Source organism: Lynx canadensis, chromosome A3 (assembly GCF_007474595.2).
Source record: "Lynx canadensis isolate LIC74 chromosome A3, mLynCan4.pri.v2, whole genome shotgun sequence".
Lineage (NCBI taxonomy): Eukaryota > Metazoa > Chordata > Mammalia > Carnivora > Felidae > Lynx > Lynx canadensis.
In genome coordinates, this window is record NC_044305.1 from 26,037,854 (window position 1) to 26,065,087 (window position 27,234).

The 27,234-nt window shown below is 38.2% G+C and overlaps 1 protein-coding gene across 5 annotated transcripts in view; it reads right to left on the reverse strand.

Moving 5' to 3' along the window:
- ASXL1 (ASXL transcriptional regulator 1) overlaps positions 1–27,234 on the reverse strand; it is a 77,445-nt gene that overhangs the window by 12,062 nt on the left and 38,149 nt on the right. The window lies entirely within an intron of this gene.

Sequence of the window (27,234 nt, forward strand, 5' to 3'; positions counted from 1 at the left end):
TAAAGTGTGTGAAGAAGAGCAGATAAAATCATGATTCTACCTCTTACAAATACACCAGAAATTTATAAAGGAAATCTACACAATTCTAACTCATCAATTTCATGGGTCCCTTGACCCCTTGTATTAAATCTTCATCATTTCCATTAATTTAAGCCAAAATCATGTTGCCTTAAATTAATAAAAAAGAAAATGGCATTTTAGATCTTTATTTCTTTTCCTGCCAGCTCTAAATGCTCCTCAGAATCAAAAGCTAAAGAATATTTTTAGTGTTAATCTTGGAATTATGCTTAATGGCTGCCATGTGCATAGAATGATGAACCAAACCTGCTCTTTGAGTCTCACGAGGAAACGAAGATAAAATACTCATTAATAAATCAAGGAGGTCTGTTACAAGGGCAAAACTGACCCCAGAACTCCAGTTCTAGTAAGTGTGAAGGAATCGTGCCTACATTCTTGGTGAGAGTGAAAATGGTATCAAAGTTTCATGTGCTACCAGTGGGAGAGTAAGCTGTAAATGAAAATCTAAAGTCCTCTTAACCCAACGCTTCCATTTCTAAGACTACACAGGACATGAAAAGCATGAATCCTTAAAAAGAGAAAGTCAATCAATTGAACTACATTAAAATTAAGATCCTTCATTCCACAAAAGACACCATTAATAAAGTAAAAAGGGCAAACTACCTACAGAGTTGGAGAAGATACAATCAACAAAGAACATGTATCTAGATTACGTAAATCAAGAAGAAAACAGAACCCAGGAAAAGAATAGGCAAAAGACCATGAATTAAAGCACTGTCCCAAATAGGATATCCAAATGAACAACATTCACACATAAACCTCTTTAACCTCACTAACAATAAGGAAAACGCATTATAATGCAAATTAAGGCCACAATGAGATATCAACACACCCATAAGAATGGCTAAAATGAAAGTTAACCATACCAAGGAGTGCTAATGAGGATGAGGAATGGGCACAATGAAAACTGATCCAACCATCTGAGAATAGTTTGGCATTATGTGGCACAGTTGAAGGTACAAACATCCCACAACACAGCAATGTCAGTCCTCCTACATGTGATTCTCTAGAGAAATACACGCACGCGCGCGCGCACACACACACACACACACACACCGTGAAGCAGATCCAGTGTTCATGGCAGCAACATTTGTAACCTGGGCTATAAATAACCAAAATGCCCATCATCAGTAGAATCAAAACATGTAGTATACAATGAAAAATGAATGAACTACCGCCACTACAACAATATGGATGAATTTTAAAAACAAAATGTTGAATGAAAGAAGCCAGTCACAAAAGAGAGCATACTGTAATGACTCCATTTGTAAGAAGTTCCAAAAACAGGCAAAAATAAACTACACTGTTGGGGATGCAAACACAGGTGGGAAACAATAAGGAAAAACAAAAATAGAACCTCTAAAAAGGATAGTAGCTACTACCTTTGAGGGGAAGAAGGGAGCTGTGAGTGGGAAAGGGTTCTGGGGGCTGCTGGCCACGCTTGATGTCTTGATGATCTATGTGGCAGTTACAAGGATGTTTACTTTACAACATTCATCAAGCTGAACATTTATGTTGTAAGCAGTTTACTCTTATATTTCTACAATAAAAAAGTTTTAAAACAAAAAAATAATTCCAGTATTTCCATCAAGGAACACTACCATAGACAGTCATTTGAAATAAAGCTGCAGGGTATTTAATGACAAGAAATGATGATACAGCAAGTGAATTAAGCAAATTCATATGGTATGATTCCATCACCTGTTTTTAAAAAAATTGTGTGAATGTGTTTGCATAAACAAAAGACAAGAACAATGATATTAATGATATTCCTTACATATGTTAGTCATCGCCACCTCTAGGTGGCAGAGTTGTAAGGACTTTCTTTTCAACATGAGGTATTTTCTACAATTAATGTATATTGGCTTTTGTGATCAAGAAAATAACATTAAAAAAGAAAAATTATAATGCTAAATGCTTCTCTGGCAAGTAAGTCACTAAAAGCTAATTTCCTTTCCAGAGGCCCTAGAGTCTAGGGGAACCTAGTGTTGATTACAAATCTCATTAATTAAACAAACAGAAATACTGCCCATTTGTTTGCAATTCAAACTACCATCCCAAGTTTCTAAAGCCACATTTTCTGTAAAATGCAAACAGAACTTTTAAGAAAATGAAAGATTAGCAATTCTAATTCTGCCTTTTTAAAAATCCTTAATCTTTCCATTTTATAAACTCTACACATTTGACACCATAACTTTCCAAACATTAACTGTAGATGTCTGACAAAAATGAAATGGGCTGAGAATTATAGGCATCAGATAATATGCCTTAGGACTCAAGACTGTTTTGTTTTTTTGTTTTTGGGTTTTTTTTTTTTTTCACAAGGATATTTTCTATCAAGAAACTGTGTTTAAAGAAATTAATAGGTAATAAGTGATCCTTCACTGAAACCTGGATACTAAAAATGTTACGAAAGCAGGATGCCTGGATGGCTCAGTCAGTTAAGCATCCAACTCTTGATTTTGGCTCAGGTCATGACCTCAGGCTCATTAGATCGAGTCCCATGTCAGGCTCTGTGCTGACAGCAAGGAGCCTGCTTGGGATTCTCTCTCTCCCTCTCTTTCTCTCTGCCTCTCCCGTGTGTGCACGCATATGCTTGCTCTCTCAAAATAAATAAGTAAACATTTAAAAACAAAAAATGTTATGAAAGGGGCGCCTGGGTGGCTCAGTTGCTTGAGTGTCCAACTCTTGATTTTGGCTCACGTCATGATCCTAGGATTGTGGGATCAAGCCCTGCATCAGGCTCCACACTGAGCATGGAATCTGCTTAGGATTCTCTCTCTCTCTCTTTCTCTCTCTCTCTCTCTCTCTCTCTCTCTCTCTGTGTGTGTGTGTCTCTGTCTCTCCCCCACCCCCGTCCCTCTCTGTCTCTCCTCTCTCTCCTGTCTCTGTCTCTCTGTCTCTGTCTTTCGCTCTGTCTCTCTGTCTCTCTCAGCACCTGGGTGACTCAGTTGTTAGGCATCTGACTTCGGCTCAGGTCATGATCTCACAGTTCAAGAGTTTGAGCCCCACATCGGGCTCTGTGCTGACGGCTCAGAGCCTGGAGCCTGCTTCTGATTCTGTGTTCCCTCTCTCTCTGCCCTCCCCCTGCTCATGCTCATGCTCTGTCTCTCAAAAATAAACATTAAAAAATTAAAAAAAAAAAAAAAAAAAGATTCTCTCCCTCTCCCCCTCTTCCCCACTCTCTAAAAAAAAAAAAAAAGTTATAAAAGACAATATTGGGGTATTTTTTTTTTAATTTTTTTTTTCAACATTTATTTATTTTTGGGACAGAGAGAGACAGAGCATGAACGGGGGAGGGGCAGAGAGAGAGGGAGACACAGAATCGGAAACAGGCTCCAGGCTCTGAGCCATCAGCCCAGAGCCCGACGCGGGGCTCGAACTCACGGACCGCGAGATCATGACCTGGCTGAAGTCGGACGCTTAACCGACTGCGCCACCCAGGCGCCCCAATATTGGGGTATTTAAATGTGACTGCATAGTACATACAGCAAGGCTGCAATAATGTTACATTTTCTTTTTTTTTTTAATTTTTTTTTTCAACGTTTTTTATTTATTTTTGGGACAGAGAGAGCATGAACGGGGAGGGGCAGAGAGAGAGGGAGACACAGAATCGGAAACAGGCTCCAGGCTCCGAGCCATCAGCCCAGAGCCCGACGCGGGGCTCGAACTCACGGACCACGAGATCGTGACCTGGCTGAAGTCGGACGCTTAACCGACTGTGCCACCCAGGCACCCCACATTTTCTGAATATGATAACTGCATTGCATTTTAATATACGGGAATGTTCTTGGATCAATGTATACACCCTGTGTGTCCTTTCTCGTACTTTTTAAAATGAGGTATAATTTACACAGAGTAAAACACAGATCTTACGTATACTATCTGATGAGTCTGACAAATGCATATCAAGATACAGAACATGTCCAACATCCCTAGAAGTTCCTTTGTGCCCCTTCCTAGTCAACCCCAACTCTACATTGCCTCTCCCACCCACTGACACAATTATTATTCTTATTTCTATCACCAAAAATTACTTTTGCCTGTTTGTGGTCTTCATGGAAATAGAATCATACAGTACATATTCTTTTGTCCCTGGCTTCTTTTGCTCAGTCTAATGTTGATGAAATTCATCCGTGTGGCCACAGGCATCAGGTCATTATTCGTTATTACAGAGTAGTGGTCATACACAACCATGTGTTTATCTATTCTCTCATCAAAGGACATCAGCATTATTTCCAGATTTGGGCAATTATTAATAAAGCTACCACAAACATTCTTGCACACCCCTTTTTCTGGACAGGTTTTTAATCTCTTGTGAGTAGATATTCAGGAACAGAATTGCTTGGTATGGGATGAATGATTAAAAGGAAAACAACTTCCAGACATTTCCACAGATTTCCACTCCCAGCAGCACTGTATGGAGTTCCAGACCCTCCACATCCTCACCATTTGGGTTGTCAATCTTACTTTAGCCATGCTGGTGGGATGCAGTGGTACCTCACTGTGGTTTAAGTTTTTCATTTTTCTAATGACTAAAGACATTGAACACTTTTTTATATGCTATTGGCCATTCTCATATCTTCCTTTTTGAAGTGTCTGTTCAAGTCTTTTGCTCATTTTTAAACTGAGTTGTCTTTTTGTTATAGTTGTAGGAATTCTTTGTTCCAGATACTTTTAAATACTGATCATGGGCATGTGTTACTTTTACAAATACATTTTAAACACTTTCATTTGGAAATAATTTTGTATATACAAAAAAGCTGGAATAGTAAAAACAGCACAAAGAATACTTGCCTATACTTTTTACCCATATTCACCTCCTAACACAAATAAGGGTTTTTAAAACATGGAATGTATGAGGGCACCTGGATGGCTCAGTTGGTTAAGCATCCAACTCCTGATTTCAGCTCAGGTCATGATCTCACAGTCGTGAGATCAATCCCCAAGTTAGGCTCTGCTAGAGCCTGCTTAAGATTCTCTCTCTCCCTCTCTCTCTCTCTCTCTCTGCCCCTCCCCTGCCCACTCTTGCTCTCTTCCAAATAAACAAACAAGTAAACAAACAAAAAAAACAATAATAATAAATAAAATAAAAACACGGGAAGTGTATTAGTTTGGCAAGGCAACTAGAAAAGAGGCTAATGGTGAAAATAATAATAAATAAATAAACCTGAATATTTTCCCATAAGTCAGATATTTTATTTTTTTTTATTATTTTTTTAAAGACTCTCTACCCCCAACATGGGGCTTAAACTTACAACCTCAAGATCAAGAGTCGCACTCTACCAACTAAGCCAGCCTGGTGCCCCAAGTCAGAGTTTAAAAAAATAAAAGGCACCGTGAATATAACAAGCCCCAAACATGAATAAAATGGAACACTAAAATTTAAACTGATGAGGTTTTGGGGCGCCTGGCTGGCTCAGTCAGAAGAACAATGCAACTCTTGATCTCAAGTCGTGAGTTTGAGCACCACATTGGGTGTAGAGATTGCTTTAAAAAAAAAAAAAAAGCTGATGAAGTTTTTTGGTTTTTTAAAAATTTTTTTAATGTTTATTTTTAAGAGACAGAGACAGAGCACCAATGGGGGAGGAGCAGAGAGAGAGGGAGACACAGAATCTGAAGCTGGGTCCAGGCTCCGGGCTGTCAGCACAGAGCCCGACGTAGGGCTCGAACTCGTGAAGCACAATTTCATGACCTGAGCTGAAGTTGGACACTTAACCTACTGAGCCACCCAGGCACCCCAAAACTGATGAAGTTTTTTTTTTTTGTTTTTTGTTTTTTTTTTTCACTGTTTATTTATTTTTGAGACAGAGAGAGACAGAGCATGAACGGGGGGAGGGGCAGAGAGAGAGGGAGACACAGAATCGGAAACAGGCTCCAGGCTCTGAGCCATCAGCCCAGAGCCCGACGCGGGGCTCGAACTCCCGGACCGCGAGATCGTGACCTGGCTGAAGTCGGACGCTCAACCGACTGCGCCACCCAGGCGCCCCAAAACTGATGAAGTTTTAACTGCCCAAGATTAGGTTCTCACTGAGGAGCCAAGAGATTCAGACCAGTAAGAAATTCAGCGAGGTTGTTAAGATTCAAGATCATATTAAAAACTCCAGCAATTCCAACATTAGCAGTAATATCACCAATTAGAAAATGGAATTTATAGGGGTGCCTGGGTGGCTTAGTCAGTTAAGCGTCTGACTCTTGGTTTCAGCTCAGGTCATGATCTTATGGTTGTGGGATCGAGCCCCATATCAGGCTCTGCACTGTCAGCACAGAGCCTGCTTGGGATTCTCTCTCTCTCTGCCCCTCCCCCACTCTTTCTCTTTCTCTCAAAAATAAACTTAAAATTTTTTATATGAAAAAAATGTAATTTATAAGAACAAAGAATATAAGTTAATCAGGGGCAAATTTCACAAAAGAATTTTGTGAAATACAATCATCTAATGAAGAAAACAAAACTTTATGGAGAAAGGTTTAAAAATGGATGGGGCTCCTGGCTGGCTCAGTCAGTTGAGCATTGGATTTTGGCTCAGGTCATCATCTCCCAGTTCATAGTTCGAGTCCCGCCCTGTGTCAGGCTTGGTGCTGTCAGCGTGGAGCCTGCTTCAGATCCTCTGTCCCCCTCTCTCTCTGCCCCTCCCCCAATTCATGCTCTCTCTCTCAAAAATAAACTTTAAAAAAATGGAGAGCCACACCATCTTCTATATTAAGCAAACTCAACATTGTAAAGATGTCAATTCTCCCCAAACTGATTTGTAGATTCAATAAAATTCCAATAAAACATAATTTTTCTTGACTCTACAGTCAGCCCGCTTCAAATCCTCTGTCCTCCTCTCTGCCCCTCTCCTGCTTGCGCGATCTTAAAAATAAACATTAAAAAAAAAAAGTCTTACTAAATTTAACCAACAGTTCTGAAAACATGAATGAATTTAATGAGAATTTGTAAATACCACATAAAAACTATTAATGTGTACAGAAAGTTTATGATCCAAAGGTAAAATTCAACTTTAGACAATGGAGGCTAAAATGGTCTGTTAACGATGTTTTAATTTTGTTATATGAATCCTAAAGAGGAATTAAAGCTAGCAAAGTAAACTCCTTGTATGCTTGAAAAAAGGCTTCATCATTTTTTAAAATACTTAATGTAAAAAAAGTTCTATTGAATTTGAAATCCATTTGCATTATCACAAGCAATTTCAGTATTATAGCTGTCAAAGAAAGAAAAGAGCTGTTATTTTAAAAATGAACACTCTTGGGGGCGCCTGGGTGGCGCAGTCGGTTAAACGTCCGATTTCAGCCAGGTCACGATCTCGCGGTCCGTGAGTTCGAGCCCCGCGTCGGGCTCTGGGCTGATGGCTCAGAGCCTGGAGCCTGTTTCCGATTCTGTGTCTCCCTCTCTCTCTGCCCCTCCCCCGTTCATGCTCTGTCTCTCTCTGTCCCAAAAATAAATAAACGTTGAAAAAAAAAAAAATTAAAAAAAAAAAAAATGAACACTCTTGGAACACAGTTTAAAGAGAAAAAAAAAAACTGAGTTCTTAAAGACAAAAAAAAAAAAAGTTTCCATCAATGAGAAATAAATTCTCATCTATGATTTGCCACCCACCACTGCAAAGCTTCCAGTTGATTATGACTTGACCACAGGCCCATGATCCCTCCCCTGAAACCCTTAGATCTAGATAGGTTTTAGAATTCAAGATTTCTTGAATTTTGGGTGGTAATATAGTGCATATAGTTTTAATGTATCATATATTAACACACATTAATATTTTTCGAAAGAACATGTATGCTCATACCAACTAAAATAAATAGCTTTGTCAGTCGGGATCAGAGTTTGGCTACCAAAGGAGTTTAAGACTGGTCAAGTTTACTGCCAAATGAGTTAGGAAAAAAATTTTCCAGTTCTCAAAATATTTTAGATTTCAGAATTGTTAATAATACAGACAGTAAAGAAAGCATGTTTCTCAGTACAGTTTTTTTAAAAGATTTGGAAGTTTAATAATTCTATTTCTCACCATAGTTATAAAATAAAATGTAAAGCAAATTAAATAAAATGTTTTCCTCAAAGCCTCAGAGAAAGCCTCCAAATCACCTCCATTTTACCCATTAAAATGTCAAGGTAAGTAGTCCTCTAGAAAAATTCTCATGCATTTGCACATGGAGACTACAAAAGTAAAAAGGTTATTACTGCAGTGGTATTTGTAATAGTAAAAAACATAAACATCCATAATAAGAGACTGGATAAGTAACATTAGGTATATTGGTATGATACACTATTCAACAGGAGTTGAAAGAAATAAAAAATACACCTATATAAACAGACTACACATTTTTAATGGATCCACATGAATGGGAAGGACACACATTAGTAACAATGGTTGCTACTGGGAAGGAACAAGGGTCATAGGTCCTGGGTGGCAGGTGGAGGGATAGGGGTCCATTCTGGCACGGAGGCATGGAAGTCAAGGTCATTTTCCATTTTCTCTGCACAAAGACCTGAGCTTCCATTTAAACATGGCAAAAATGGACACAATTCTTTGCATCCTCCTGAAGCCCCATTAGAATGACTATAAGGGAAAAAAATAAAGGTATAAATGGACAAAGGGAAAGGGGGAGGAAAAAGGCAGCAGATGAGAGATGTCAACAGAATTCTGGAAGATGGATAGCAGGAAGAGAGGAAGTAATGGACTCAGCAGGGAAAAGAAAGCTGAAGTCTGAAGCTGCAGAGGGAAAATCCAAAAAGCCGCCAATTAGTACTGCAAAACCCCCAAGAGGACAGTGATTAAAAGTACCAGGAACCACTCCACACAGAGGCGAGCCATAGGAACTAAGACTTGAGAACTAGCTGGAAGTCTGAACCAGAAGTTGGACACCTCAGGTCCCCTCTCTGTCCCCAGTCAGGCAATACTCTTCTCCGGCTTCAGAAGAAAACAGATTTATATTCTAGTTGGATTCAACCATGGAGGGTCCAGAACAGAAGACTCCAGCTCAAGAAGTCAGGGAGAAAATGAGGTGCCACGCCCTAAACAGGAGCAGTAAGTCAAAGACCACATACAAAACAGTGATACCATCAGCTCCCTTCCCCAACCTGGCTCCCAAAGCTCTCCGAACAGTGGCGGCCCCACAATCCCAGCCCTGCCCTGCTCTCAGCTAGCGGGCAAGAGAGGAGAGGATTTCTCTTCCTGGAAAAAGTGACTAGCCTAAGAGAAAATACCTTCAAGTAGATAACTGTGGATCTCAAAAAAGCATCTGGGTCCCCACTCTCCATCCCAGCCAACAAATAGTGTCCACAAGCACAGAATCTGCCAGTCCTCTCACCACGTATGACCTGTCAAGGGCCACCAGAGATCTGAGCACAACTGTCAGATGAAACATAACCACCAAAAACAAAAGGACTTGAAAGGAAGCAGAGATAATGAAGATTTCACAGTAAATGTTCTCAAAGAGCCCCAAAACAAAAAGTACAGAATGCTATTTTTATTTTTTAAAATGTTTATTCATATTTGAGAGAGAGAGAGGAGAGAGAGAAAGTGTGTGAGCAGAGGAGGGGCAAAGACAGATTGAGAGAGAGAGAGAGAGAGAGAGAGAGAGAGAGACAGACAGACACGGAGACAGAATCTGAAGCAGGCTCCAGGCTCTGAGCTGTCAGCACAGAGCTCGACGCGGGGCTTGAACCCACAAGCCATGAGATCATGACCTGAGCCGAAGTCGGACACTCAACCGACTGAGCCACCCAGGCGCCCCAGAATGCTATTTAAAAAAAAATAATAAAGGAACATCAGAGAATGTGAGTAATCTGCTAGAAATATAAAATGATACAAAACAAAACAAACCTCCCAGCAACAACAAATAGGTTATTTCCCAAAGAACTGACTCAGAAGAAAAAGAAAATCATCAAGAAAGTCCCACATCAAATAGAAGTTCCAAGAGAAAATAGAAAAGACAGAAGTTTTCCCAAAATGAAAAGACCTGGGTTTCCAGGTTTAATAAGGCAAAATGCCCTTACACAATGAATGAAAAAAAGATCCTAAAATCTTCCATTCAGAGAGAACACATCACATACAAAGGAATCAGAATGGTATCATGCTTCTTCAAGAGCCGTTTTGAAGAATGTAATACTTTCTAAAATTCTTTTTAAGTTTAAGTAATCTTCATCTCTACACTCAATGTGGGGCTCAAACCTATGACCCCCAAGATCAAGAGTCACATGCCCTTCTGACTGAGCCAGCCAGGTACCCCTCTTCTAAAATTCTTAAGTCAAACCAATAATCCAGTATGGAATACAGAATAAAGATATGTAAGGCTTCAAATACTTTTACCTCCTATGCACCTATTCTCAGGAAGTAACTGGAGAATCTATATTACACAAATAAATAATAAAAAACAAACCAAACTAAACCATAACAAAAATGATACCTGCTCAAGATCTAGGAAAGAGAATATATCACAGAATACAGGTGAAAAGAATTTCCAAGGTGATGATGAAGGGAAAGCCCAGGTAAACAGCTATGTGTATGTCAAACAGGGTAACCAACTTACCCCCATATGCCTGGGACTTTCCCAGTTTCAGCACTAAAAGTCCTGTGCCCCAGGAAATTTCTCAGGACAGTTGCCACCCCCCCCCCCCAAACATACCAGGAATAGGAGAAAGAACAATTCCAGGACTAACCTTCAGAAGAAGACTGAAGGGGCACCTGGGTGGAAGTCGATTAAGCATCCAACTCTTGATTTCGGCTCAGGTCATGATCTCACAACTTTGGGATTGAGCCCTGAGTCGGGACCTGCAGAGTCTGCTTGGGATTCTCTTTCTCCCTCTCTGCCCCTCCCTCTCTTTCTCTCTCTCTCTCAAAATAAATAAATAAACTTAAAAAAAAAAAAAAAAAGAAGGAAGACTGAAACTGATGTGTTTGACCACATCAAGAAGAACTTCATAGCTGTTAAAAAGCATTAGCTTCATCTTTTCTATTTGTAATCCATTTTGGTTTTTATCCCTCATCTTTATTATGTATTTATTTGTAAGTATATGAAACACAGCATGGTTATAAAAGTCAAAACTATTTAAAAGGTTACACTCAGAGAATTAACACTACCCTCATCCCCTTCTCTTCCCACCCCACCAACTTTCCACTCCATTCTTACCCACCCCGTTAGGGAATCAATCCCATTAGTTTCTGGTTTATTTCTCTTGTGTTTCTTTTCTGAACAAATGATAATATACACATCTATTTTATTCCCCTTTTATCATCAAATTGTATGCCACAGACAATATTTGTTTTCACTTAACCATATATCCTGGAAATCACTCAATCACTACATAGATAACCTTCATTCTCTTTGCAGCTGCATAAAACTTCATCATACACATGTACCAAAATTTATGCAAACATTCCCCCATGTACTGGCATTTAGGTGGCTTTTAATATTTCACAAAGAAATATTACTGTCTTGAATAACCTCATGACTCTGTACTTTTGTATCATTAAAGGTGCCTCTTCAGGGTAAATTCCTGAAGTAGAAATGCTGAGTCAAAGGTTAAATGTAAATGAAATTTTGTTAACAGTACCAAATTCCCCTGGAAAAAGTTTAGTGGATTTGTGTTCATAACAGCAATGTCTGAGTGCCTGTTTTCCCACAGCTTTGAAAAGAGAAATTATTGTGATACATATGTGCAGAAAACTTTAAAGTATTTCAAATGACTAACAGAACCACACTGAAGAAGGGCAGGGGTGGATCTAACCCAAGTAACTTTTGAACACACTATTTTAACTATGTACACTTGGGCTAAAGAACTAAATAAATGATAAACAAATAATAAGCTCTCCTTTTAATAGATTTGCTTTTCACAGTGGAATGGAATGGCAATTCTGAAACCATTAGATGTATTCTGACTTAAGCAAATGAGCTGATAATAAAGTAGATCATGGGAGCTAGGATTCTCACTGTTGGAGCAGCTAGTTATAAATACGGAAAGGTGTGAAGCTGGAATGAACCTGCAGTAAAAGACTGGAATCAGAGGTACCAGTATGAATCAACATATGTAAAAACAGACAAATACAGAAAAGACACAGATGTGTACATGTATAGCTCCTGAGGATCCTGAGCTCCCTGGGAAAATGACTGATACCAAAGCTGGGGCTGGAAAATACAAGCTAAGCCCAGACACATGGCTGGGCCAGAAAACAAAGAAGTGAAGAAGAGTTCAGAATGAGGGGGACCTGTTAGAAGGACACAAAAGCCACGCTGAAGGGAGTCCTGCTGGCCACTTCTGTACAATTTCTGCATTAAAGTTAATGACAGTAGGGGCACCTGGGTGACTCAGTTGGTTAAGCATCCGACTTTGGCCCAGGTCATGATTTCACAGTTCGTGAGTTCAAGCCCCGCATCAGGCTCTAGGCTGACCACTCAGAGCCTGGAGGCTGCTTCACATTGTGTGTCTCCCTCTCTCCCTCTGCCCCTCCCCCACTCATACTCTCCCAAAAATAAACATTTAAAAAAATTAAAAAAAAAATTTTTTTTCAACGTTTATTTATTTTTGGGAGAGAGACAGAGCATGAACGGGGGAGGGGCAGAGAGAGAGGGAGACACAGAATCGGAAACAGGCTCCAGGCTCTGAGCCATCAGCCCAGAGCCTGATGCGGGGCTCGAACTCACGGACCGCGAGATCGTGACCTGGCTGAAGTCGGACGCTTAACCGACTGCGCCACCCAGGCGCCCCTAAAAAATTTTTTTAAACAAAGTTAATAACAGTAACAGATAACTCAATAATAAAATAACAATCCATAAATTCATAATGAATAAACAAATGAGGGAGAAAAGAAGGCTCTTTCTTACTGTAGAATGCCAATAAATGTCAAATTAATTTTAAAAATCACCACTTGAGGGATGCCTGAGTGGCTCAGTCAGATAAGCATCCGACTCTCGGTTTTGGTTCAGGTCATGATCTCAGGGTTCGTTAGGACTGAACCCCACATCAGGCTCTGCAATGACAGCGAGGCACCTGCTTGGGATTCTCTCTCTCTCTCTCTCTCTCTCTCTCTCTCTCTCTCTCTCTCTCCTCTTCCCCAGCTCACATGCATACGCTCTCTCTCAAAATAAACAAACATTTGTTTAAAATCACCACTTGACAACCATCAGACTAGTAACTTTCAGGTAAGACCCATTCATCAAGGGATGCTAAAACTAATGGATGAAAGTTTGATGAGACTATATACACTCAAGGCATCTCTTTACAAGGTACTTATTATTTACAGTGAAGAAAATGGCAGACCCCACCTCAACCAAGTGACTGAAGTTATCATTAGGAGAAATCAAATAGAAATCATTTGTATCCTAATACAATGCACTGAGAATGCCATAACTTCTGAAATATTCCTGTCAAAAGCTTACTACTTAAATCTAATAATGAAAAAACATTAGACAAACCCAGACTTGGGGAGCTTTCTAGAAAGTGAATGACCTGTATTCTTAAAAAATACTAAGGTCACAAAAGACAAAATTTGTGGAAACTTTTCCAGATTAAAGGAAATGAAAGAGACTTGACAAACAAATGCATCATCTGATCCAGGATTAGATGTATCCTGAACCAGAATTTCATAATTAGCATTAATAAAACAACAGGAAAAATTTGAATTAAGTATGCAAATGAGCCAGCAAGCAATACTGTATCAACATTAATACTCTAACTCTGATCATTGCAATGTGGTTATGAAAGAGAATTTTCCTTGTTTAGTAAGGAACATTATGTCTGCAACTTACTCTGATACAGGAAAAAAAATATGTAGAGAATGACAGAGAAAATATGATAATGTGATAAAGTATGTAAAATTAAGGTTTTTAAAGAATCAACTGAATATATTAAAGAAAAAACTGAAAAAAATTTAAAAATCATCTCCACTTGCAATAGCACCAAAATTAAAAAACACTTTAAAAATTTCAAAACACAGGCAAAACCCCAATGGAAACTATAAAACACTGCTAGGAAAAAAAAAAAAAAAAGACTACTTAAATCAATGGATATACCATATTCATGGAATGGAAAAAAAAAATCAACATCAAAATGTTAATTTTCCACAAACTGATCTACAAATTCAACACAACCACAATCAAAACCCAACAGGCATTGTTTTGGCAAAAACCGACAAGTTGATTTTAAAGTTTATATGAAAACTTAAAGGACCAGGAACAGTCAAAACAATCTTGAAAAAGAAGAAGTTAGAAGACTCATACTACTAACATTACCTGATTTCTTGACTTAATAAAAATCATGAGAGTATGACACTGGTATAAAGATAATAGATCAATGGAACAGAATAGAATACCAAAACATATCTACGTATATAAGGGTCAACTGATATTTGACAAAGGCACCAAGACTATTCAATGGGGAAAAAAGAAAGTCATTTCAATAAATAAGACTGAAACAACTAAATAAAAACACAAATCTGAACTGCTACCTCAAATTACACCACAAAATTTGGAATGGGGGCCTGGTGGCTCAGTCAGTAGGGTGTCTGTCTGACTCTTGACATCAGTTCAGGTCATGATCTCACAGTCATGAGATTGAGTCCTGCATAGGACTCCGTGCTGAGTGTGGAACCTCCTTGGGATTCTCTCTCTCTGCCCCCTCCCCTACTCATGCTTTCTCTCTCTCAAAATAAATAAGCAAGCTTTAAGGTTTTTTTGTTTTTTTGGGGTTTTTTTTTGGAGAGAGAGAAAGCACGTGTGCAGGGAAGGGGCAGAGAGAGAGATTCCCAGGCAGGCTCCGTGATATCAGCATGGAGCGGGATGCAAGGCTCGAACTTACTAACCGTGAGATCATGACCTGGGCCGAAATCAAGAGTCAGATGCCTACTTAACCGACTGAGCCAACCAGGTACCCCTGAATAAAAAAAACTTGAAAAACAAAATTAATTTAGATCACAGACCTAAATACAGGAACCAAAAATATAGTTTCTAGAAAGAAATATAATATTTGTGTTATTGGATAGATTTCTAAAAACATTAACTATATGTTTCTTAATGTGATAAAATGACTTTCTCAAAATTGAAAACCTCTAATCACACTTTAATAAAAATGAAAAGGCAGCCAAAAGACTGGCAAAAAATATTTGCAACACATATATCTGACAAAGGACTTACATCCAAAGTGTATTTAAAAAAAAAAAAAAAAACTCTACAAATGAAAAATAAAAAGACAAACTATTTTTTTAAAAGGAAAAGCTGCCACTTTCCTCCCCAAACTAATCTTTCCTTACCTGGGGGCAGGGGGAGGAAGGGGGGGGGGCAGGATAAGAGCCCTGGAGGCCAAGAGTAGGGTACCATGCCTGAGCAGGGCACAGAAGGTCTCCATACACAAGGATGGCATGGTGTCGGAGTCAAAGCTCAAGAAGGGTGAAATGCCCAAAGAAGGTATGACAAGACAAGGGGGCAAAATGCCAAAGCTCAGCTGGGGTGAGGAGGGCATTTATATGAGAGGGCACTGGTGTATGCAATCAGAGCATGAAGCAAATGAAGCAATCATCCCTGGGAGACCAATGCAATATACGGTGTTGGGAGTCCATGAGGGGTAGAGAGGTCATCTTTGTCAGAGAAAGGCAGCAATAGTGATGGGAGAAGAGATAAAATTATATAAGGGGATGGAGGGTTAAACAAGTAAAAATATATTAAGTAACAGGAAAAATAGGAGCTAGATTTCTTACTGTTGGTGAAGGCAGTTACAAATATGGAAAGAGAAAAATGAGAATGAATCCTCCGGACTTGTATTAGAATTTGTGGTATTGCTGTAAATTCATGGTTTTTAACATGTTCAGATGAAGCTAGACATATAGATGTAAGTGCATATATGTGTATGTATGTAAATATGCCCAGATTTTCCTTAGCCTCTTCCTACTGAGAGGAACTGGTATCAGCAATACCCCAATAGCAGCAAGCACACTAGAACCTAAATCTTGGTTTCTCGATACCATTATATACTAAAAGAACCAGGGCTCCATGGAGAAATGGCTAATAGTAAGGGTGAGGGCAGGGAAAGTACACAGTGAACCTACCTACATCATCTTTCTGGCAACAGCACCCCAAGACTGATGGGAATTTGTCAAAGGGACATAGAAGCCAGATTGACAAAATCCCCACCAGCTAAATTAGGAACAATTTGAACACTTAAATAGTTTATAGATTACAACCCACTGAACAAAACAGAAAACCGTGATTTCATACAGATATAAATAAATAAACTGAAATTTAGAAGGAGAATGGGATAATAGAGTTTCAAAGCTTCTCCCCAGGAGAAAAAGAGTTTTACAGTGATTAAGCCTAGCAAATGCTACTTTAACTAAGTGATATAAGTGGACATTAGTAATAGGACAAATTGAAACAATGAGCCTTTTGACAGGATGCACTAAGAATATAGCATCACTTCTCTGATATATCTGATGAAAACACGTATCTGAATCTAATCATGAGAAAACCTAAGAAAACCCAAGAAAATCCAAACTGAACAACATTCTATAAAATAACTGGTTTGTAAGCTTCAAAGGGGTCAAGGTCATGAAAGTCAAAGAAAGATTAAAAAAAAAAAACAAAAAACTGTCCTATACTGAAGGAGACCAAAGACTTATGACAACCCCAGGTGGCATGTAATTCTGAACTAGAACCTTTAGGCATAAAGGATATTACAGGGACAATTAGCAAAACTTTAATGGAATCTGATGATAAAAATTTCTCAATGTAATTTTCTGAATTTGATGGATGCATTTTGGACAGGTAGCTGACAGACATCCCTTTTTTTTTTTTTCGGAGTCTAGTTGACAACGTTACATTAGTTTCAGATGTATAAAACAGTGATTCCACAAGTTTATACATTATGCTACATTCACAAGTGTACCTACCATCTGTCACCATACATCACTACTACAGTATCACAATGTTCCTTATGCTGTGCTTTTAATTCCTATGACTGATTCATTCCCTAACTGGCAAGAAGCCTAGATCTCCCACTCCCCCCCACCCACCCACTTTACTCCCCACTCTACTGCCCTCTGGCAAGCATCACTTTGTTCTATTTTTATAGGTTCGATTTTGCTTTTGTTTATTCATGTTTTTTGGGTGTTTTTCGATGAGATGAAGTTATATGGTATTTCTTTCTCACTCTGACTTACTTAGCATAATACCATCTAAGTCCATCCATGATGTCTCAAATGGCATGATCTCATCCTTTTTTATGGCTGCATAATATTCTATTGTATATGTATATATATGTGTATGTCTTCCTTATCCACTTGTCTATTGACAGGACACTTAGTTTGCTTCCATATCTTAGCTACTGTAAATAATGCTGCAATGAACATATGAACATAAGGTTGCGTTATTTTTTTCGAATTAGTGTTTTTGTTTTCTTTGGGTAAATACCCTAAAGTAAAATTATTGAATCATATAGTATTTCTAATTTTTTAAGGAACCTCCATACGTTTTCCACAGTGGCTGTGCCAGCTGACATTCCCATCAACAGTGTAGGAGAGTTCCTTTTTCTCCACATCCTCATCAACACTATTTCTTGTCTTTTTTATTTTAGCCATTCTGACAGGTGTAAAGTGGTATATCACTGTGGTTTTGATTTGCATTTCTCTAATGATGAGTGATGTTAAGCATCTCTTCATGTTATGTCTGCCACCTGTATGTCTCCTTGGGAAAAATGTCTATTCAGGTTCTCTGTCCATGTTTTAATCAGATTGGTTTTCTTGGTATTGAGCTCTTCTTCATATATTCTGGATATTAACCCCCTTAATAGATATATCATTTGCAAATATTTTCTCCCATTCAGTAGGCTGGCTTTTTGTTTCCTTCACTGTGCAAAAGCTTTTTATTTTGATGTAATACCAATAGTTTGGTTTTTGTTTCCTTTGCCATATGAGACATTTTTAGGACTTTTATGGTTTCAGGTCTCACAACTTAGGTCTTTAATATATTTTGAGCTTATTTTTGAGCATAGTGTGAAAAAGTGGTCCAGTTTCACTCTTTTACATGAAGCTGTCTAGTTTTACCAGCACCATTTATTGAAGAGACTCTTTTTCCTATTGTATATTCTTGCCTTTGTCATAGATTAATTGACCATATAATCATGGGTTTATTTCTGGGCTATTCTGTTCCACTGATCTGTGTATCTGTTTCTGTGCCAGGGCCATACTGTTTTGATTACTACAGCTCTACAGTATAGACCTTGAAATCTAGAATTGTGGTACCTCCAGCTTACTTTTCTTTCTCAAGATTGCTTTGAATATTCAGGATCTTTTGTGGTTCCATACAAATTTTAGTATTATTTATTTCAGTTTTATGAAAAATGCTATTAGTAATTTGATAGTGATTGCACTGAACCTGTAGACTGCTTTGAGTAGTATGGACATTTTAACAATATTAATTCTCCCAGTGCAACAGATATCTTTAACTGAAGTATTAACAGTAAGGAATTAAGACATGAGGCTCTAAAGCAGTTCAGGAAAAAAGAAGTTCTTTGTTCTGTACTTAAAAACTTTTCTGAAAGCTTATCAATGTTACAAAATAAAAAGAAATTCTTTTTTAAATGGGCAAAATACTTAATTAGACGTTCAAATAGGAAGATGATAAAAAAGGCCAATAAACACATTAAAATGTATTCATCATCATTTATCATCAGAAAATTGTAAATTAAAACAATGAGACATAAAGAAAAACATACAATCATATCCATTAATGCAGAAAAATTGTTGAGAAAATTTGACACATATTCATGATAAAAACTTTCAACAAACTATGAACAGAAGGGAACATCCTCAACTTGATAAACAGCAAAATACCCACAAAATATCTACAGCTAACATCCTACTAATGGTGAAAAACTGAATGCTTTCCCTCAAAGACTGGGAAGAAGGCAAGGATATCCATTTACAGCACTGCTGTTCAACACAGAGCCTGAAATCCTAGCCAGTGAAATCAGTCAAGAGAAGAAAATGACAGATCAGAAGGAATGTATAACACTGGCCCTATTCACAGATGACAAGATGGCCTATATATAAAATCCCAAGGAATTCCTAGAACTAGTAACTAAGTTTATCAAATTCAACAGGCTAGAGGTCAACACACAAAAATCATTACTGTCTATATGGTAGCAATCCGTAATTAGAAATCAAAATTAAAAGCACCATACCATCTATAATAACTCCCCCCCAAAATTAAATACTGAGGTACAGATCTAACAACACATACAGAATCTGTACGCTAAAAACTACAAAATGCTGGGGGTGCCTGGATGGCTCAGTCAACTAATTGAGCATCCAACTCCTGATTTCAGCTCGGGTCATGATGTAATGGTTGTGAGATAGAGCCCTGAGACAGGCTCTGTGCTGGGTGTGGAGCCTGCTTAAGATTCTCTCTCTCCCCCTCTGCCCCTCTCCCGCTTGTACAAGCACATTCACATGCACTTTCTCTCTAAAAAAAAAACAAACAAAAACAAAACAGAAACAAACACAACAAAATGTTGATTAAAATATCAAAGATGATCTAAGAAAATAAAAAGACATACCATATCCATAGATTGGAAGACTCAACACAGTCAAAATAACAATTCTCCCCAGACTGATCTACTGGTTTAATGTATTATTTACTATTAAAATCTTAGCAAAAAAAAAAAAAAATTTTTGTAGATCTAGTTAAGATGATTCTACACAGAGAGGCAAATAAATTAGAATAGCTATTAACAATTTTGAAAAATAATAAAGTTGAAGGAATCATACCACCTAATTTTACATCCTATCGTGACTATGTAACACTAATCAAAATAGTATGGTACTGACAGAGGAACAAACATAGGGGTAAATGGAATAGAGTCCAAAAGCAGAACCTTTTACAAAATATGGCCAACGGATTTTTGAAGACCTGTAAAAGCAATTTAACAGAGAAAAGATAGTCTTCACAATTAAATGGTAATTCAAAAACCGGCCATTCCAATGCAAAAAATGAACCTTGATGTAATTTTATACCTAATTCAAAAACTAACACAAAAGGAATAACAAACCTACTTGTAAAACATAAAACTTTTAGGGGCATTGACTGGCTCAGTCAGTGGACCATGTGACTCTTGATCTCAGGGCCATGAGTTCAAGCTCCATGTTGGATATAGAGATTACTTAAAAATAAACTCTTTAAAAAAATAAAATAGGGGCGCCTGGGTGGCGCAGTCGGTTAAGCGTCCGACTTCAGCCAGGTCACGATCTCGCGGTCCGTGAGTTCGAGCCCCGCGTCGGGCTCTGGGCTGATGGCTCAGAGCCTGGAGCCTGTTTCTGATTCTGTGTCTCCCTCTCTCTCTGCCCCTCCCCCGTTCATGCTCTGTCTCTCTCTGTCCCAAAAATAAATAAATGTTGAAAAAAAAAATTAAAAAAAAATAAAATAAAATAAAACTTTTAAAATATAAGAGAAATTTGTATCATCTAGAGTTAGACAAAGAGTTCTCAGACATGATACACACAAACACAAAAAATATATAAAATAAAAATTTTAAATCAATAAAATGGATCTCATCAAGATTAAAAATTTTGCTCTGTAAAAGACATGCATAAGAAAATAAAAAGAGGGGCGCCTGGGTGGCTCAGTCAGTTAAGCGGCCGACTTCAGCTCAGGTCATGATCTCTCGGTCTGTGAGTTCGAGCCCCGCGTCGGGCTCTGTGCTGACAGCTCAGAGCCTGGAGCCTGTTTCAGATTCTGTGTCTCCCTCTCTCTGACCCTCCCCCGTTCATGCTCTGTCTCTCTCTGTCTCAAAAATAAATAAATGTTAAAAAAAAATTAAAAAAAAAAAAAAAGAAAAAAAGATAAGCTATAGGCTTGAGAAAATATCTGCAAGTCACATATCCAACAATTTGTATCTCAACAACTCTATACATTCAATAATAAGAAAACAACCCAATTAGGAGCAATTCAGTAATTCAATTCAATAATTGAATTCAATTCAATAATAAGAAATAATAAGAAAACAATTCAATAATAAGAAAACAACCCAATTAGGAGCGCCTGGGTGGCTCAGTTAGTTAAGCGTCCAACTTCAGCTCAGGTCATGATCTCACAGCTTGTGGATAGAGCCCCGTGTCAGTCTCTATGCTGACAGCTCAGAGCCTGGAGCCTGCTTCAGATTCTGTGTCCCCCTCTCTCTCTGCCCCTGCCCTCTGTCTCCTCAAAATGAATAAACATTAAAAAAAATATATAAGAAAACAACCCAATTAGAAAATGGACAAAAGATTTAAAAATAAATTACACCAAAAGATATTGAAATGGAATGTAAGTACATGAAAAGACACTGAACACCATTAGCCATTAGGAAAACACAAAGTAAGTCTTTGAAATTACTGTGCATCTATTAGAAGAGAGAAAAGGAAAAACAATAACAATACTAAGTGCTGTTGAGAAAGCACAACAACTCACAACACTGCTAGTGGGAATGAAAAATGGTACTCCCGCTTTGGAAAAAAAGTGTAGCAGTTTTTCAGAGTTAAACATACACATATCCTGTAACCCAGCAATTCCACTCATAGCTATTTATTTTCATACTACAACCTGTAAGAAAATTTTCACAGTGGCTTTATTTGTAATAGCCCCAAACTAGTAACAACTAAATGTTCCTCACTGGAAGAATGGATAAACAACCTGGTATTCATAAAATGGAATACCAGTTCAACAATAAAAGAACAGTGTTGATAAACACAACAACTTGGATAGATCCCAAGTACCATGATGAGTGAAAAACACCAGTCTCTAAAGGGAATATATTATACGATTCTATTCCACTCTGGAAAGGATAAAATTGTAATAAGGCTATCCTAGATACGATCTAGCAGATTAATTTTATATTGTTGTGTAACAAATTACCACAAATTTAGTGGTTTAAAACAACACACATTTATTATTATCTCAAGTTTCTAGGGGTGAGGAGCCTAAGCACGGTTTATGGGTCTTCTGCTAAAGGGCTCACAAGTTTCAAATCAAAGTGTCAACTGAACTGCTTTCTTTTCTAGAGCTCAGGGTCCTTTTCCAAGCTCACATGGTTATTGGAAGAAAACAATTTCTTGTGGTTGTAAGACTAAGGTCAATTCTTTCCAGGTGATCAGTGGGGCCTGTGCTCAGCTCCTAAGGATCTCCACAGTTCTTGTGATGTGGCCCTCTCACAATATGGCAGCTAGCTTCTTCAAAGTCAGGAAGAATTGCTCAATTCTTCCATCTCAGACCTTCAGGTCTTCTGTTAAAGGGCTTGCCTGATTGGGTCAAGCCTACTCAAGATATAGCCATCTGACTAGGGACTTTAATTACACCTGTAAAATCTCTTCACCTTTGCCATACCTCTCAAACTGTGAGATCATGACCTGAGCCAAAATCAAGAGTCGGTTAGGATGCACTTAAACGACTGAGCCACCCAGGCGCCCCTCACCTTTGCCATATCCTATTGTGAGAAGCAAACTGCAGTTCTCACCCCTATGACAGAAAAAATGATAACAGATATAGGTTATCAGGGATAATCTTAGAATTCTGCCTAACGCATCCAGCCTCCAGCCATCTCTCCAGCTGACCACATACAGAAGAGCCCAGGCCAGATAATTGCAGATAATCTAAACCAGGCCAGACCAAAAATACAGCCTATCCCAACAATGCTCACAAGGAATTGTGAATTAAGTATACAATTGTTTTTAAGGCACTAAATTTTGGGACAGTCCGTTACACAGTAAAAGCTAACAGACACAACACACATGAAATATTTAGCCATACGGAATAATCAAGCAGGACTCAATGATCAGGCAGAAATGTCTCTATCGATGGGGCCAGTAATGCCAAAAGGAAACGTATATATTTTTAACATAAAAATAAAACAAATTAAGCTTCACTCATTTAGTATATGGATTGACACTGCTGCCCTTTTTCAATTCCTATGTAAGTCTTATGTCATATTCAGTATTCTGAAATTCGGGGTGCCTGGGTGGCTCAGTCAGTTAAGCGTCCGACTTCTGCTCAGGTCGTGATCTCGCAGTTTGTGAGTTCAAGCCCCGCGTCGGGCTCTGTGCTGACAGCTTAGAGCCGGGAGCCTACTTTGGATTCTGTGTCTCCCTCTCTCTGCCCCTGCCCTACTCATGCTCTGTCTCTCTCTCTCTTTCAAAAATAAATAAACATTAAAAAAAAAATTCAGTATTCTGAAATTCACATACTTATTCTCAACATGTTTCATATGCCTCATTAGATTGATTTTACACTAATAATGTGAATACCAAAAACAACAACGACAATAATGATAATAATAATAATGTGAGTACAGGGACACCAAGAAAACAGTAGGGCTGACGTTTTTACACCGAATATATAAACTTTTCATCAGGTATGTTACAAGGTAAAATCAATGATGAGCATTATCATACCTGAAAAGAAGTTACTTGAAGTTTTCAAAGGCTGGAATATAATATATCCTCTATCATTAATAAATTCACTTTCATGTTAACTATTTTTAAAATATACTAGAATTAAAATTTTTTTTCATACTTATTTATTAGAGAGAAAGAGTGAGACAGAGCCCAAGCAGGGGAGAAGCAGAGAGAGAGAAGAGGAGAGAGAGGATCCCAAACAGGTTCCGCACTATCAGAGCAGAGGCCAATGCGGGGCTTGAATCCACCAACTGTGAGGTCATGACCTGAACTGAAATAAGAGCGAGATGCTTAACCAACTTAGCCACCCAGGCTCAGGCCCCAATATACTATAATTTTTAAATACTCTTAAATTTGTTTTAGACTGTATTTCACAATGGGCATATTATGAAAGAATACATGCTAACTTCTATCCAGTTACAATGGTATAAACAAGTACACACACACTTAGGATGTAAACTCAAAATGTTTTTATTGCCATTAAGGGAAAATTTTTTAAAGCGTGAATCGCACTGCCGTCAGCAATGGAAAGCATTGCAGTGACATGATCAGAGCGTGCTTCAGAATAATTCTGACAACAATCTGAACACTGCATGAGAGATGGACAGAATCTGAAAACCAGACAAATATTAAGAGACGAAGGCAGTAGTCAGGCCAGAAGTAACTGCTACCTGAGTAAGAATGTCAGAACTGTAAGGAAAAGACTGTGATGTAAGTAAGAAAGAATGAAAAGAACATATCCAAGCTATTTTTGTAGAAGAAAGAAAAGGAAATAAGAGAACATATATATCTGTATAGCTTTGTAAAAATAAACACCGAAAGGATAAACCCCACTTAACAGGCTGAAAAGCAAGACTCAAAAGGATCCATTTCCAAGTAACTTTATCTGCATTCCAGGACAAAGCTCAAAACCTAAGTACAAAAATATACACAACCCAAAGTAAAAATCACAGTGGCTCTCACTCAATCAAAAATTATTAGGAATGCACAGAACCAGAAAAATCTATAATGACCTATAATGACAAAAGTAATAGAAACAGACCCAAAACTGATACAGATGACAGAACTAGAGGAAGAGATAAAAAGTTATTCTAACTGTATTTCATGTGAACACTGAACACATGAAGCAGGTATGTATGAAATATAAAAAACACCCAAACAGAACTTCTAGAGGTAAAAAATGCAATGCCTGGATTAACAGCAAATTGAACCCTGCAGAAGAAAAGATGAATGAGAATGAAGATATACCAGCAGAAACTACCCAAAACAGAGTAAAAAGACTGATAAAGTATGAACAGCACATCAGTAAGCTACAACCTCATGTGGCCAGATACCCAAAGGGAAAGGAAAGGTGTAGGAGAAAAATATTTGAAAAACTAATGGCTGAGTATTTACCAAATTTGATCCAAGAACACAGATTAAAATAACAGCATATATCTCATCAGAAATAATGCAAGCTAGATACAGTGGAGCAAATTCTTTATAGTACAGAAAGAAAAAATTGTCAATCTCGAATTCCGTACCAAGAAAATATCTCTTTAAAAAGAGGAAATCATTTTTCAGATACATAAACGCTTTAAAATACTATCACTAGTAGAGGCGCCTGGGTGGCTCAGTCGGTTGAGTGACCAACTTCAGCTCGGGTCATGATCTCACAGCTCATGAATTTGAACCCCACGTCAGGCTCTGTGCTGACAGCTCAGAGCCTGGAGCCTGCTTCAGATTCTGTGTCTCCCTCTCTCTCTGCCCCTCCCCCACTCACATTCTGTCTCTCTGTCTCTCTCAAAAATAAATAAACATTAAAAAAAAAAAATTAAAATACTATCACTAGCAGACAAGCATGACAAGAAACATTGAGGAAGTCCTTCTACCAGAATGAAAATGGTACCTGACAGGAATGTGGATCTATCCTAATCACAGGCAATGAAGAGCACCAGAAATATATAGGTACTAATAAGACTTTTTTTCTTATTTCTTAAATATTTTGAAAAATACAGTGCACTGTTTTGTTTTGTTTTTTAAGACAATGGATTAAATGAAAAATAGTAACAAGGTACTGTGGGGTTTAAAACATATGGAAGTGAAAAAAAAAGAAAAAAAAACATGGAAGTGAAGCATATGACAACAGCACAAAGATTGAGCAGGGAAAGTGGAAGTGAACTACTCGTAAGGTTCTCAGAATACAGGTAAAGTGGTATGATGTCATCTGAAGATATACTGTGATAAATTAAATATCTATACAATAAACACTAAAGCAACCAGTAAAACAACAAAATAAAGACAGGTACAACTCAGAGACAAAAAGGGAACTGAAAATACTTTTTAAAAATTCTTAATCCAACAAATGGCAGAAAAAGAAGAGAAAAAAAAGAACATGGGGTGCCTGAGTGGCTCAGTCAGCTAAGCATGAGACTTTTTCTTGATTTCGGCTCAGGTCATGATCTCACGGTTCTGACTTCGGGCCCCACGTCGGGCCCCGCACTGACAGTGCAGAGCCTGCTTGGGATTCTCTCTCTGCCCCTGCCCCACTCACTCTGTCTCTCACAAAAGAAATAATAAACATTAAAAAAAAGTAATGAAGAACAGATGGACAAAGAGAAAACAACTAACAAGACGGTAGATTTAAACTCTACAGGGGTGCCTGGGTGGCTCAGTCGGTTAAGCGTCTGACTTCAGCTCAGGTCATGATCTCGCAATTCATGGGCTCGAGCCCCACACTGGGCTCTGTGCTGACAGCTCAGAGCCTGCAGCCTGCTTCTGATTCTGTGTCTCCCCCTCTCTCTGCCCCTCCCATGCTCATGCTCTCTGTCTCTCAATAATAAATAAACATTAAAAAAATTAAAAAAAAAAAAAACTCTACAACATCAGTAGTCACTTTAAATGTAAATGGTCTGTACACCCCAAAGAAAAGGCAGATTATCAAATTGGATAAAAGTGAGATCCAACTTTATGATGCCTGCAAACTAACAAACAAACCCACCCCACTGGAAAGATAAAAGGATGGAAATATACATAGCATGCGAACACTAACTGAATGAAAGCAGGAGTGGTTGTGTCGTTATAAAAGAAGGTAGATTTCAGATCAAAGAATATTACCAGGGCTAAAGAAAGTCATTTCAAAATAACAAAGGAGGGCACCTGGGTGGCTCAGCTGGTTAAACACTTGACTCTTGATTTCGGCTCAGGTTATGATCTTATGGTTTGTGAGCTCAAGCCCCACATCGGGTCAACTGCTTGAGATTATCTCTCCCTCTCTCTCTGCCCCTATCCTGCTCACTCACTCTCGTTCTCTCTCACTCTCAAAATAAATCACCAAACATAAAAAAAAAAAAAAAAATGACAAAGGAGTCAGTTCATCAGGAGGAAGACCATTTTGGAGCACCTGGGTGGGCCAGTAAGTTGAGCATCCAACTTTGAACTTTGGCTCAGGTCATGATCTCATAGCTTGTGGGTTCAAGCCCCAAGTTGGGCTCTGTGCTGACAGCTCAGAGCCTGGAGCTTGCTTCAGATTCTGTGTCTCTGTCTCTCTCTGCCCCTTCCCTGGCTTGTTCTTCCTTTCTCTCTCTCTCTCTCTCTCTCTCTCTCTCTCTTCCCCCAAAATAAATAAACATTAAAAAAAAAAAAAAGGAGGAAGACAATCTTAAATGTTTATGTATTTTTAAGTGAATTTCAAAATACATGAAATAAAATCTGATAATACTAAATGAAGAAATAAATCCACAATTAGAGATTCAATTCTCTCTGT